Below are 12,705 nucleotides of genomic sequence, written 5' to 3'. Positions count from 1 at the left end.
ACCATACTTCCCTCACGATGCCAGAGTTTCACTTGTGTGGCTGGAAACATAATTCTATGCAAGACACATTGCAGAAACCATCTGCCATCTTACGATAATAAAAATGCACATATCTCAATTTGTTTTAATTGGATTATTTTACTGATTCCAAACATGTGGAAAGTTAAGAGATGCATTTTTCTCAAATACCAGTTAAATACGTATACAATATTTAAAATGTATACATTATAATATTTCTTTACTTGGCTTCAATTCAGCTATCTCTTTTCCATAGTTTTTGGGGCTCAATGTATTATCATCTCCCACTGACACTACCATCAAAATATATTCATCTTCATATTTGATGACATTGTGCGGTAGACTCCCAAGCATTGTATACATATATGCCTGTTGTGAATTTCATGGATAGTAAACAATATCCCCACCATAGCTCCAGAGTTAAGTAGATTTCATATACATTGTGAATATTATCCACCATTTTACTCTGCCAAGAATATATATATATATATATATATATATATATATATATATATATATATATATATATCAGAACCAACGTACCGAAGTACGGAGAAACGGATAGCACTTCAGAGAGCAGCTGCAGCTGCCTGAAAACAATGAACATGCTTCGAAAAAGGAACACCTCCAAAGTCACTCCAATCAAAATAGACTTCATTAGTTGTGCAGTGGAAAAAATAGAGAGAAATAGAGAGTGCAGGCAATAACGCGTTTCATGGCTGTCCAGCCGCTTGATCACAATGAGGAATGTGAAAGTAGGCAAGATATTTGAAGCAGTGATCACATCTCTATGGTTGCCAGAAAGAGTAAACATAAAAAAACATCTGCAAGGGACTAACAAAATCAAAGAAGGCGGTCAGACATCTTAGAGTGTTAAACGTTAAAACAGATAGAGTAAACATTCTAAGTTTAACCAAATACTACATGTGCATAATGTACAGACTGAGATCGTAACTGAATGCAGATAGTGAGAGAATATTTTTTGTATTTCTGCAATAATGGGTGAAAAAGTTTAGTTTAAGCATGTGAATGAAAAAACCCAATCCAGGATTTTAGCACAACGTCTAGATGTATCACAAGATTGGTCATAACAAGATAAACATTCTCTAAATCGCACTCCACAAAGTACACAGTCCCGCAAATGCAGTTGAACATGCTGATGAAAAAAGAAATAAGATGTCTGACTAAGAATTTTAAAATAGCATTAGCTGAAACACTCAATCACACAATGCAATCCTTTACATACAAAATAAAAGGATATGGTTATCTGCAAAGGTTCAACATTTGCAAATAAAGTGCTCAGTGCAAATTCATCCCACTCTGCCCTCGATGGTATAAATGCTCATAGTAATAAGAGCTGTTAAGATACAGATATCAATAGCAGCAAATGTCGGCAAACACAATTCACATTGTCTATACAGAAACACAACTGAATCAAAGACTATAAGACGTTAAAAGGTAGAGGGCAGGGCAAAGATATGCAACAATGCAATTAAAAAGCAAAAAAATGCAATATAGGACAGTAAATACAAATAAACTGCTTAGTTCTTAACAATAGTAGCAGGCATTGGAATTGCAAAAAAATGCAATACAGTACATACAAATAAACTGCTTAGTGTTTAACAATAGTAGCAGGCTTTGGGATTCGGCTAATTGGATCACAAAAGCTACAATAAAGTGCCTGCTCAAAGACGTTAAAAAAGTTTCCCAACCAATGTAGCATTATCAAAAAGGCAATGATAACCTGAAACCAAAGATAGATTCACTAAAAACATCCTCAACAAGAACAGACTTATTAATAGAAGAATAGGACCAAAAGTGGCAAAAATTAAAAAAGAAGAGTGAACATACGTCAGATATAGGCCATGAACAAAGATAATAGTAAGACAGAGAAGTGGCAAACTCAAATAAAGTAGAGAACAGAAAGGAAAAAAAGATGCCATCTAAGAAACTTAGGTATGGTGTAACAATTTGTAAGAAATCTGAGAAGATCTGGAAAGACTAGAAAGAAACCAATTAAAGAGCAGGCAACAACAATGTCATTGTTGACTTAGGTTCTCAAGAAAGTATAAAGCTCTTCATCCAGGTTATACCCGCTAGGTTTTTTCATCTCGAAATCCAAAATACAATTGGTCTCAAATTGTCTTAAAGAAAGTTCTCTGTTACCACCTCTTGGTGGTTCTGGAATGGACTGTGTCCCAGAAAATGTAAAGCCGTCAAGTTTGCTAGCAGAAACAGTTTTAAAGTGAATCGCCATAGGATATGTAGGGTCAACATTCTTGATGGTCCGGATATGATGAAGAATCCTCAGTTTTAGTTTGCCTATGGTGCTACCTACATACCATTTCTTACATGAGCAGATAAGGATATAAACTACATAGGCTGTGTCACAGGTAATTCCCGACATGATTTGAATGTCGGTGGCTAAAACAGGATGGTGAAAGCTGTTCATATTTGTAGCATATTGACACACTTTACATTTGGTGCACTTGTGAAACCCAGGAGTTCGATTATTGAACCAACATTCAGCCTGTGAGCAAGCAATTAGATTCATGTAGCTGGACACAAGATTGTCTTTGAATGAGGCAGATTTCAGAAAGATGATATTAACTCTCTCGCCTAATGTTCCACTCAAATGCTCATCTAGTTTGAGCACATGCTAATGTTTGCGGATAATACGATGTATTGCACTGCAACCATTGCCATAAGTTAGAACAAGACATGAATCTTTCTCTACTGGTCCAATTTATGAAGCTGAGTTGGATATCAAAAGTGATGTGCTGTCCTTTTCACTGAATTTGATATAATCCCTTTCCAGGATGTTCTTGGGATATCCGCGATCATGACATTTGTGAACCATACATGCACATTCTATATCAAAGCTCTCAATTCTGGAGCATGTACGAATTAATTCACTGTAAGGTATGCTCCATGTAAGGGCTACAGGAGGGTTGCTTTTGGCATGAAGGGGTGTGTTAGAACTAGTAGGTTTTCTATACAGTTCAGTGACCAGTTCATCTTGCGCCACTGTGACAAGAATATCGAGGAACAAAATAGCAGGCTTGCTGTGGCTTTCAGTAAATTGTAAATTCAGCTGGTTCACATTCAGGATATTAACAAACTCTTGCCATTCTGTAGTAGTTCCATCCCAAATGACAAACAAATCGTTAATGTGTCGCAGCCAGAGAGCAATCTTGTCAGTATATTTGTCGTTTTTTGGATGCCACACCTCAAACTTCTCCCACCATCCTATGGTGAGGTTGGCGTACAGGGGAGCAAAAGTAGAGCCCATGGCTGTCCCCTGAAGCGAATAAAAAAGTCTTATTTGAACAGGAAAAAGTTGTTATTAAGACACACACCTATCACTTCCAGGATCATTTTGCTGTGTTCCAATAATTCATGGACTTAGTGTGTAAGAAGTACTCACAGGCTCTCAAACCATTAGTGTGTTTGATGGACGTGTAGAGGCAAACCACATCCATTGTGGCAAGTAAGAAGGTTGATTCCCAAGGAATGCCATCAATTTTACTTAAAAAGTCTTTGTTATCCCTCAAATATGAAGGCAGTGTGGTGACAAAGGACACTAGGGTTTCATCCACAAATTTAGAAGTGTTTTCAAGGAGAGCTCCACATAGGGTGGCAATGGGTCTCCCCGGTTGATGTACAATATGCTTTATTTGCATAATCACATTTATAAACATACACACACACACTTCCTAAATGATTTCTGTTAGCATATTCTGATTTGAAAATGTTTGCTAATCATAATTCTAATTTAGTGTTTTACTTGATTTGATTAATGCTTATTCAGTGTTCAGGCAAACCAATTTACCAATCACTATTCATACCACATGCCAATGCATCAATTTCGTCCAATATGTGCTGTTCACCTACATCACTTTTACTTCACACATGTTCTATGCATACTACATTTTCATTGGTTAGCATGAGTACCACACATTCCTGAATTATTCCTATGACATATTAGTTGTTGTGATGAATCCAGGTTTTTGTCACTGCTCCCATGGGGGAAACCCCTTCCCGTGAGGCCACGGAAGGGAGGCTGGTACCCGATAGTCCCGCTGGGTGTGGTACTTAGGGGGAAGAGATCGAATGGGGAGGGAATCCCCTTATGGGACAAGTGATGGCTATTATGGGCGAGTATGTTCCGTGCCTTCATTGGGTAGCTTTTGTTTACCTTGTGCACAGCCCCGACAGAAAGAGCGAGGCGGCTCCCTGCTCTAAGGCACCAGATATAAGGCCCGTAGCCTGTCTGTGCCTGTCCGTGGCTTCCGAGCTGCATCTGCCATGATCCCTGGACCTCTGATTATCATTCCACTCACCAGTGAGTACCTATCTCCATTAGCATCCTAATACTAAATGCTTCTCGTAAGGCCAGTATATACGTCAATTCCTCTTGTATATATCTGTGCTCTGCTCAGTTTGGTTGTTGCCTCTGTGCTCCGACCCTAGTACCATATTTAAACTAGCCTCCCTATTTTCATACTAATTGACATTCTCTGCATTCATTGGCAATCAGACTTATGCGCCTTCTACCTTCGCGCCAGCCCGCTGTAGTCTTCACTGTTTATCTGCGCATATTGAACTTTGTACACACGCTATGGGTGATCAGCCCTCCGGGTAGCACCTGCTCCCTCTGCTTACCCGCCCACTGCTTTCCGGTTGTACTTGCCCACATTGCATTCACTGGGTTGTACTTTATCGAGCTGCTAACCATCATACGATTTGACCAGCACACTTGCCTAACATCCACTGCCGTTTATTGCTCACTGACCTGTGCTAATCGGCCCCTACCTGTGTGCCTATCTTATATGCTGTGTGATGCTCTCTCCAAGACGTCAATTTATGTGCCTTGACATTGATTGTCGCACCTAGCCCATATGTGCCCTACCAGTGATTGTTGCAGTTAGCCCATATGTGCCCCACTATTGATTGTTGCAGTTAGCTCTTATGTGTCTTGCCATTGACTGTTGCAGTTAGCCCATATGTGCCCCACTATTGATTGTCGCAGTTAGCCCATATGTGTCTTGCCATTGACTGTAGCAGTTAGCCAATATGTGCCTTGCCACTGATTGTCGCATCTAGCCCATGTGTCCCGACCATTGATTGTCGCATCTAGCCCATATGTGCTTCTGCCTTTGATTGTGGCATTTATCCCATATGTGCCTTGCCATTGATTTTCGCAGTTAGCCCATATGTGCCCCACTATTGATTGTTGCAGTTAGCCCATATGTGTCTTGCCATTGACTATCGCAGTTAGCCCATATGTGCCTTGCCATTGATTGTTGCATCTAGCCCATGTGTGCTTCTACCTTTGATTGTGGCATTTATCCCATATGTGCCCTGCCATCTGATAGCTACATTCAACCTACATGTGCAGATGACTTGCATGCCTATATGCTTAACCACCCACGCCTATGTGACCTGCTACGACTCTCCCAACTTAAAGTGAGCCAGTCTGTTGTATTTAGACTACCCACTTAGGGCTCTCCTCCCTCATGCACCCACGAGTTAGTGCTGCCCACGTACTAGAAAATACTTCCACTCACTGATACACCATGAGCATCAAAACACTTTGCCTCTGGTCCATCATCTACCCACTATTCTTAACTTGCCTAACAACCGATATCAGCCTCCACCACACCGCTAAGAATCATCAACTCAACCCATCCTACAGAGCCACCTGTTCCTTCTGTGCCATTATGGAGCAAGCCAACCTCACCAGTGGACCTAGGATTGGATCTACTAGTGAACCCCCAAGCAGACCTTGTAGCCTACCCACTAGAAACTCCAGACTTAGAGCAAGACTCAAAAGACTACATGAGCCTTTGACTAGATCCCGCCCTGGAACTAACAAAAGAACCATTATTCAACAAGCTAGCACTGCTAATAGCAAAAGCAAGATATCTCCAACCTCCCATATCAAAACCAAAATCACCACTGCAGCCCCTCCGTTCAAAAGCAGATTAATAAATGCCAGATCCCTAACGGCACATGCCACTGACATTTGCAAAATTATATTGTCTAATAAGTTGGACTTCCTTGCCGTCACAGAGACATGGCTACATGAGGCGGTAGGACCCCTATTATCTCTAGCAATCCCAGATGGCTACACCATTCTGAGGCAAGACAGAAATAACATGCGAGGTGGTGGCATTGGTATCATTGCCAAAATCAGTCTAAACATGAGAACTATTGTCACTCCAAACTCTAACTCTTGTGAAGTGTGTGCTAACAAACTCCTACTTCATAACTCACAGACCTTGACCATCTACCTCATTTATTGGCCCCACGGCCCGATGGGTACATTTGAAGAAGATATTAACTGTCTATTATCTACCAATCTCAAAATGTCCACGCAACTACTCATTCTGGGAGACTTTAATCTAGGCTATAATGACCCATCAGACAAACATGCTTCCAATGTGGCTAATACCTTCACTGAACTTGGACTAACCCAAAAAATATGGAACCCACCCATAACAGAGGGTGAACCCTCGACTGGTTAGCAGACCATAACTGCTCCGCCTCCATTACCTTCATCTCCCCACAATTATGGACGGACCACTACTTGATAACCTATGATTTATCCACCCTTAGGCCACTTCGTTCTGCAGCCAACATGGCCCCCTCATGCCCCACCAGGAACAAAAAAGAGCATCACTAAAGACAAAGTGATTCCTATTATTCTACCCACCCTAAACCATTTAGATGAACATCACTGCTTCTGCATGTTTATATTACTAACACTACACAACTTGTAACTTTGTAACCTAAGCTTCGCATATCCTGTACTGCTGCGCCCTCTCACCCTCGGGTCTGGTGCGCATTATAAATGAATAAAACAAACAAACAAACAAACAAACACTCCTACTATACAGCCACCTATGCACTTCCTAATACCTCTATGTATTGCTGTCACGTAGAGGATCCCATCCTCATAAGACATACTGAGACAAGGAAGAGTAGGGATTACCTAGATTAAGTACACCAAGAAATTGAGATGAAGAAGAACTCACCTAACCCAGAAGAGAGTAATCCTGACAACACAGGGACAAAGAAGATTGCGATGGAATAAGAAGCATACAGCGGAACCAAGGTATGCACTCCATTCAATGTGGACACTTTAAACATATAAAAACTAACGAAGGACTGCAAAAGATGTCTGATCCTCCCTGGAGGAGACCCGAGAGCCAGCACGGCCCAGGAGAGAAGAAAGCAGACCGGGATGCCAAAAAGGGAGCAGGAAGCTACAGGGCCGTCCGGAGTGGGTGAACCACTTGTAACACCTGACAGTACCACCAAGAGAAGCTGAAGGCATTACTTACAGTGGGAGCAAAGAGACCTGCACAACCCAAAGTAAGTGTACCGCTGCGGAGCTGCCGCAGCCCAAAAAGAAACCACGAGAGTTGGGGAAGCCCCACAGCTGATCGCAGATGTCATGGAAGACCCAGGACAGTCGTGGACCAAGAGAGAAGGTGCATAAATCGATGAGAAGGCGCTGGGGCCCCAAGAAGGTGGCAGAGAGTCCAAAAGGGGAAAGCAAGTCAAGAATACAGGGTCTGGGACCCTAACCAGGGGGAAGATTAATTGGCTTACCTTGAGTTGCACAATAGTACTTAGCAGGAGAGTGAATCAAGTCTATCAGAAGGGAAAGCCACACAAGCAAGGTGAGCATGGGACTCACTCCCACAAGAAAACTGAAGACATAAGGTCTGGGACCCTAACCAAGGGGAAGAGACATTTGCATACTTTGGGCAGCATGATAGTACTTGGCAGCAGAATGAACCAAGTCTATCCAGAAGGAGGGCCACACAAAAGAAGCCAATCTGGGACCCACACACATAAAAAAGGAAGAAAGATCCTCAGTACCTTTTCATAGTCATAGTACCTGGCAGAGTGATAAGCCAGGTGGGCTTTGCGTAAGAAAAGGTAAAGGAAACCAGGGGAAGAAGCCATTCCCCCTGACAACACAAACTGACAAGAAGCCTGAGAAAGGCAAGGGGAAGGGAGACATTACCCCTACAGAGACCTAAACAGCCAGAAACCTGAGAAAGGTTAGGGGAGGTGTTTGGCGTGCAGCTTCCGATGTATGTTGCAAACACTGACATGTGAAATATCTTTCAGGACTTTGTGGTAAGCGAATACGGTAGTCATTTATTTCCTACATCTGGTCCTAAAGACTCGTAAGCTGTGAAGGTCAAAATAAAGTGCACAACATCAGGCTATTGTGCACTCACAGAGGTGCCAGATTGAATTTAGGCATATTGTGTTAATAAGTTAGTGTTCCTTCCACAACAGATATTGTAACAAACTGCTGTCCACATTAATGGTGCGCACAATGGCATTCGAAAACTCTTTGGTTGCTATATTTCATTATTGAATTGGTGCTCATAGTGGATTACTGCCACATTTGTTAGGGCCCCCTTTCCACCTGTACACTGGGTTGATTTGCACTACTCTCCCCTTTGTGCTAGGTCCATGTTAAGATGGCCGCCTTTCTTCTAACCCTACTCCCCGTCCCGTATGAGGAGACATGGACGAGGGACTCAGGCGTCAGGCGTCGCCTAGCAACCGACACGCTGGCGTTCCCAGATATGCCTGGCCGGTCTCACTTATGGTCTAACTCATTTTACTGACGCAGACCCGGTGCAGCACAACGCATTACTCTTATCGTGTACTGCCTCCGCTCTGATATGTGTCCCCTCGCATCAGCTTTAATATCTTGTCGAGCCGATTGTGATTCATTGACAAGACTTGTTAGATATGCTCGTGTTCACAGCGGGACTCCGGACCGCTAAGTGCAGAACCCCTGAGAACTGACTGCAGGCTCCCGCCCCGTCTAGCAGCACATCAAGGTACTTACTTACTTACCCTTATAGGTGTTCTGTTTACACATATCTCGCCAAGCACGACCTGACACTGATTTTATTTAATTAATAGATCAGATAGCTACGCACGACCACGACACTCGTGAGGTCTTTTGGCAAAAAGGATCCTTCAGCCATCTTTAGACCCTCATCATACAGCCCCTAAATGCTTGGCCTCCCTTAAGGTTGTAAAGGAGGCCCCAGACATGACCTGCACCCCTGCCCCTCAGTTCGAGCTACCAAGAGGGTATTCACCAAGGTATGTGACGTATGAGGAGCAAATGAACCGACAGAGAGCCGCACTGGGACTCTGTGCTGTGTACATAAGAAGATCCGTACCGGTTGTAGCAACCATAACTCGACAACCCTGAGCAGCACGGTACCCTATCAGACAGCCATACCAGCAGCTGATACGAAATGAGGAGTACCTACACACGGTCCACGAAGAGACCCCAAAAGCCTTAATGGAAGGCCAGTGGAAATGACACAAGGGCCTGAACAGATCCGAGAAAGAACAAGTGCAGCTATCGGAGATAACACGCCAGTGCAAGTAACTACGAAATTGAATGGAATGTACGTAGAGAAGAGACAATGTTAAAACGGTGTAAGGAAATGGTGCTACGAGACAAGATGGAAGCAACTGTCCTGTTAAAGGTGTGTAAATAGGCTTGAAACGCAAGATGCTAAGAAATCGATACTGCCTGCAATGCTTAGTAGAAGATAGAGCGGCAAGCGCCAACCATATAACTACCTCAATATGGCACATTATACAAGTGCGACTCCATTTTGTAAAGGCAGAAAGGTACCCAGGCAGCCAGAGGCCTGACAGGCCAAGTTTCGAAACCCAGCCAAAGGCAGGAGAAGGAGCAGAATCGAAACTCAGCAAAGAGCGTCTCATGCTTAGAAAATCGAGGTCAACCAGAAAAGGGGAGGAGAGCATGAGCTCACAAGACTCTAACTACAGAGCATACCAGCCCGTCCGTGAAGGTCAAGATAAGAGAGGCCCATTCAGGTGGCCAGGCTGACACAGAATTAAATGCACAAAAGGCTAGAAACTGAAGCAGATTCACAGTGAACCAACACGTGACCAGCCAGGCGTGAAAAGGTTCCACTGCCTGATATCATCCAGAAACCGAGGATGCCATAACTTTTCCTGATAAGAGGCTACAGTTCTGAGGCCATACCCAGCCAACTAATTGACACATAGCCCTAAAACATTGATTGATGGAAGGGAGGAAGGGTGAATCTTGGGGCACTAGGCACTTGGGTGTCTATTCTGCATGCTGCTAATTAAAGTGGAGATTTATGTTTAGGGGTGTAACTTGCCCAATCACAATGGACCATGTAATCTAGGGTCCTATAGACACTGTAACCAATGAGACGTTGTACTTTTAGTGACGTCAATCACGTGTGATGTAGAGGGATGGGCGTAGACGCCCACCCGATAAGAGTTATCCAATCCACATGCTTTATTTCTATGTACAGATATGGCACCTATACTTAAGTTACCTTTCCTAACCAATTATATTGCATGATGATTTTTTATAGAAATTACACGTCCAGAGATGACAATTTTTGGCTATAAGAATTGCTGTTCTACCAAAGTTCGTGGAAGTCGGAGAGAGACCGGTGATCACACTACAGCTGATTTCCATTTGTTTCCCTGTTTGATGTATGTATCATTAAACGGACTTCCCTTTGCCAAACTACTGAGTCCTCGTTATTGAGTCGTGTCGGAGTAAGTGAATCCTGCACCCCCTGTCCTCACATGGTGCAGCTATCTTGTCATACAAGTTCTAGAGGGTGAGTGCTGACCAATGGGCCCGTCAGCGAATTCCTCCCCTCGAGAACACTTGGTAGCGTGAGGATGGTTTCGGCCATCGATTATAGATTATAGATTGATATAGTGTAAGACACCCTTAGACCGAAGGCACAAAGTAACTCTGGGCCTTCGGTAAGATCACAAGTCCTTTCGCCATTCCGGCTGAGTAGACTGAGAAGCTTCCCGTGGACAATGATAGAGTAAAACATTTAAAAAAATCTGCAGTGGGTCTGAAGGAACCCGCCTTTCCAAGCATAACCCTTCTCATTCCCACAGGCAGCAGATCGGATGAAAACCTTAAAAGCAGGAAGAGGAAGGGGCGGTAATCCTGAGGTTCCATAGAGGAAACAATGCGATTGGTGAGTAATGCAATAAAACTTGTTACTTTGGCAAATGTCATGCAGGCATTAGAGCCAGTAAGGGAAAGGTAACGGAGGGTGGTGGAGAAACAATAAAATAGTTAGAAGTAGAGAAGCCTGTATATATAATAGGGGGTAATGACTCGAGCATAAGAAATAAAAACGTAAAGAATATCAGGGGGGCACCTGAAGTAAATACGTAAAGGATATCAGGGGGGCACCTGAATTAAAAACGTAAAGGATATCAGGGGGGCACCTGAAGTAAAAACGTAAAGGATATCATGGGGCACCTGAAGTAAAAACGTAAAGGATATCAGGGGGGCACCTGAAGTAAAAACGTAAGGAATACCAGGGGGGCACCTGGGCAAAAACAAGATTCGCCTTGTTCCTGCGCTTTAAAGAGTGGTCAAAAGGAACGTGAACCCAGAGCCCACAGAGGGGGGACATTTAGGCTACGATAACGTTTAAAGACATAATTAAGGGGGTTTGTTCAAATCCCATGGTGGGGTAGTGATTAGAAGGCAGGTATATGTATGACCAGCTGGCGTCCGTCTAGTCTGTCTGGTGTGTCGTATATGTCCTGTGTATGTCAAATGTGAAATTACTGTACTGTTGATTGATTGCAATATATATTTTGCTTTACGCGATTTCGTAACTAAGAGGGAATCGCCTTTGAATTGATGAGTTTTAAGTAAATTGTTGATATAAAATTTGGCGGGGAAAGGTTGGATTGGAGCTTGCGTATGTGGTGCTCGCTCATACTAGTAGAAAGCTTAAAGAACTGTGTGAATATTGTTGGTGACAAAATTAAGAATGGAGGAAGTTACCCCACTTGCGCATTTATGTAAGCAGCTGCCCAAGCATGCAGTCAAATTGAAAAAATACAGCCAGGAGTGGGTTAAGGGTACCGCCAATAAGATGTTTATGCCTTAGCCCCATAACAGGTCACTGTCTAAGGCTGTTTTACAGCACATGACAACATTTCTACACGCCACATATACCGGCAAGAAGCTTGAGAAACGCCTTGCTGTTCTCGAACTTTGGAAAATGTTTGAGCAAGCGAAGGAAGAAGAACCACCAGCAGACTGGATATTAAATGTATGTATGGAGGGGGGTGAGACGCCTACCGCGCCACCAGCCCCAACGGAACCAGTCATTGAGGGAAGCAAGTCAGAGGGCCTTTACCCGTTGAGAGAGCTCAAAGCAGCCACAGGGTATAGCAACCCCGCATATGAGTCACCTACATGCAGTAGTGACGAGACGAAAGAGAAGGAACAGGAAATTGATTTGGCCTCCACAGTCCCGAAGGGACAAGGAGGGGCGTGGAGATGAAAGAAAGGATCAGGCACAGACTAGTGCACCTCTCAATAGAGAGAGAGAGGGAAAAAAGCGGAAAGGAAGTGATGAGTTAGCATTTCGCAAAAGACGAATGGAGGAAAGGACAGATATTATTGAAATTAGATGGAAAAGGAAGTGATTACGTAAGACCGAGTGAACGGTCTGATGAGGCACAAAGAAAGGAAAAGGAGAAAGAACAGGACATGAGAGACGAGAGGGTAAGAAAGAAGGATAGGTTGAGGTGAGAACAACTATATTGCGAAGAGCAGGGAATACC

This window comes from Ambystoma mexicanum, chromosome 5p (genome assembly GCF_040938575.1).
Source record: "Ambystoma mexicanum isolate Mex_15411 chromosome 5p, UKY_AmexF1_1, whole genome shotgun sequence".
Taxonomy (NCBI): domain Eukaryota; kingdom Metazoa; phylum Chordata; class Amphibia; order Caudata; family Ambystomatidae; genus Ambystoma; species Ambystoma mexicanum.
Note: the sequence above shows the minus strand (reverse complement) of the source record.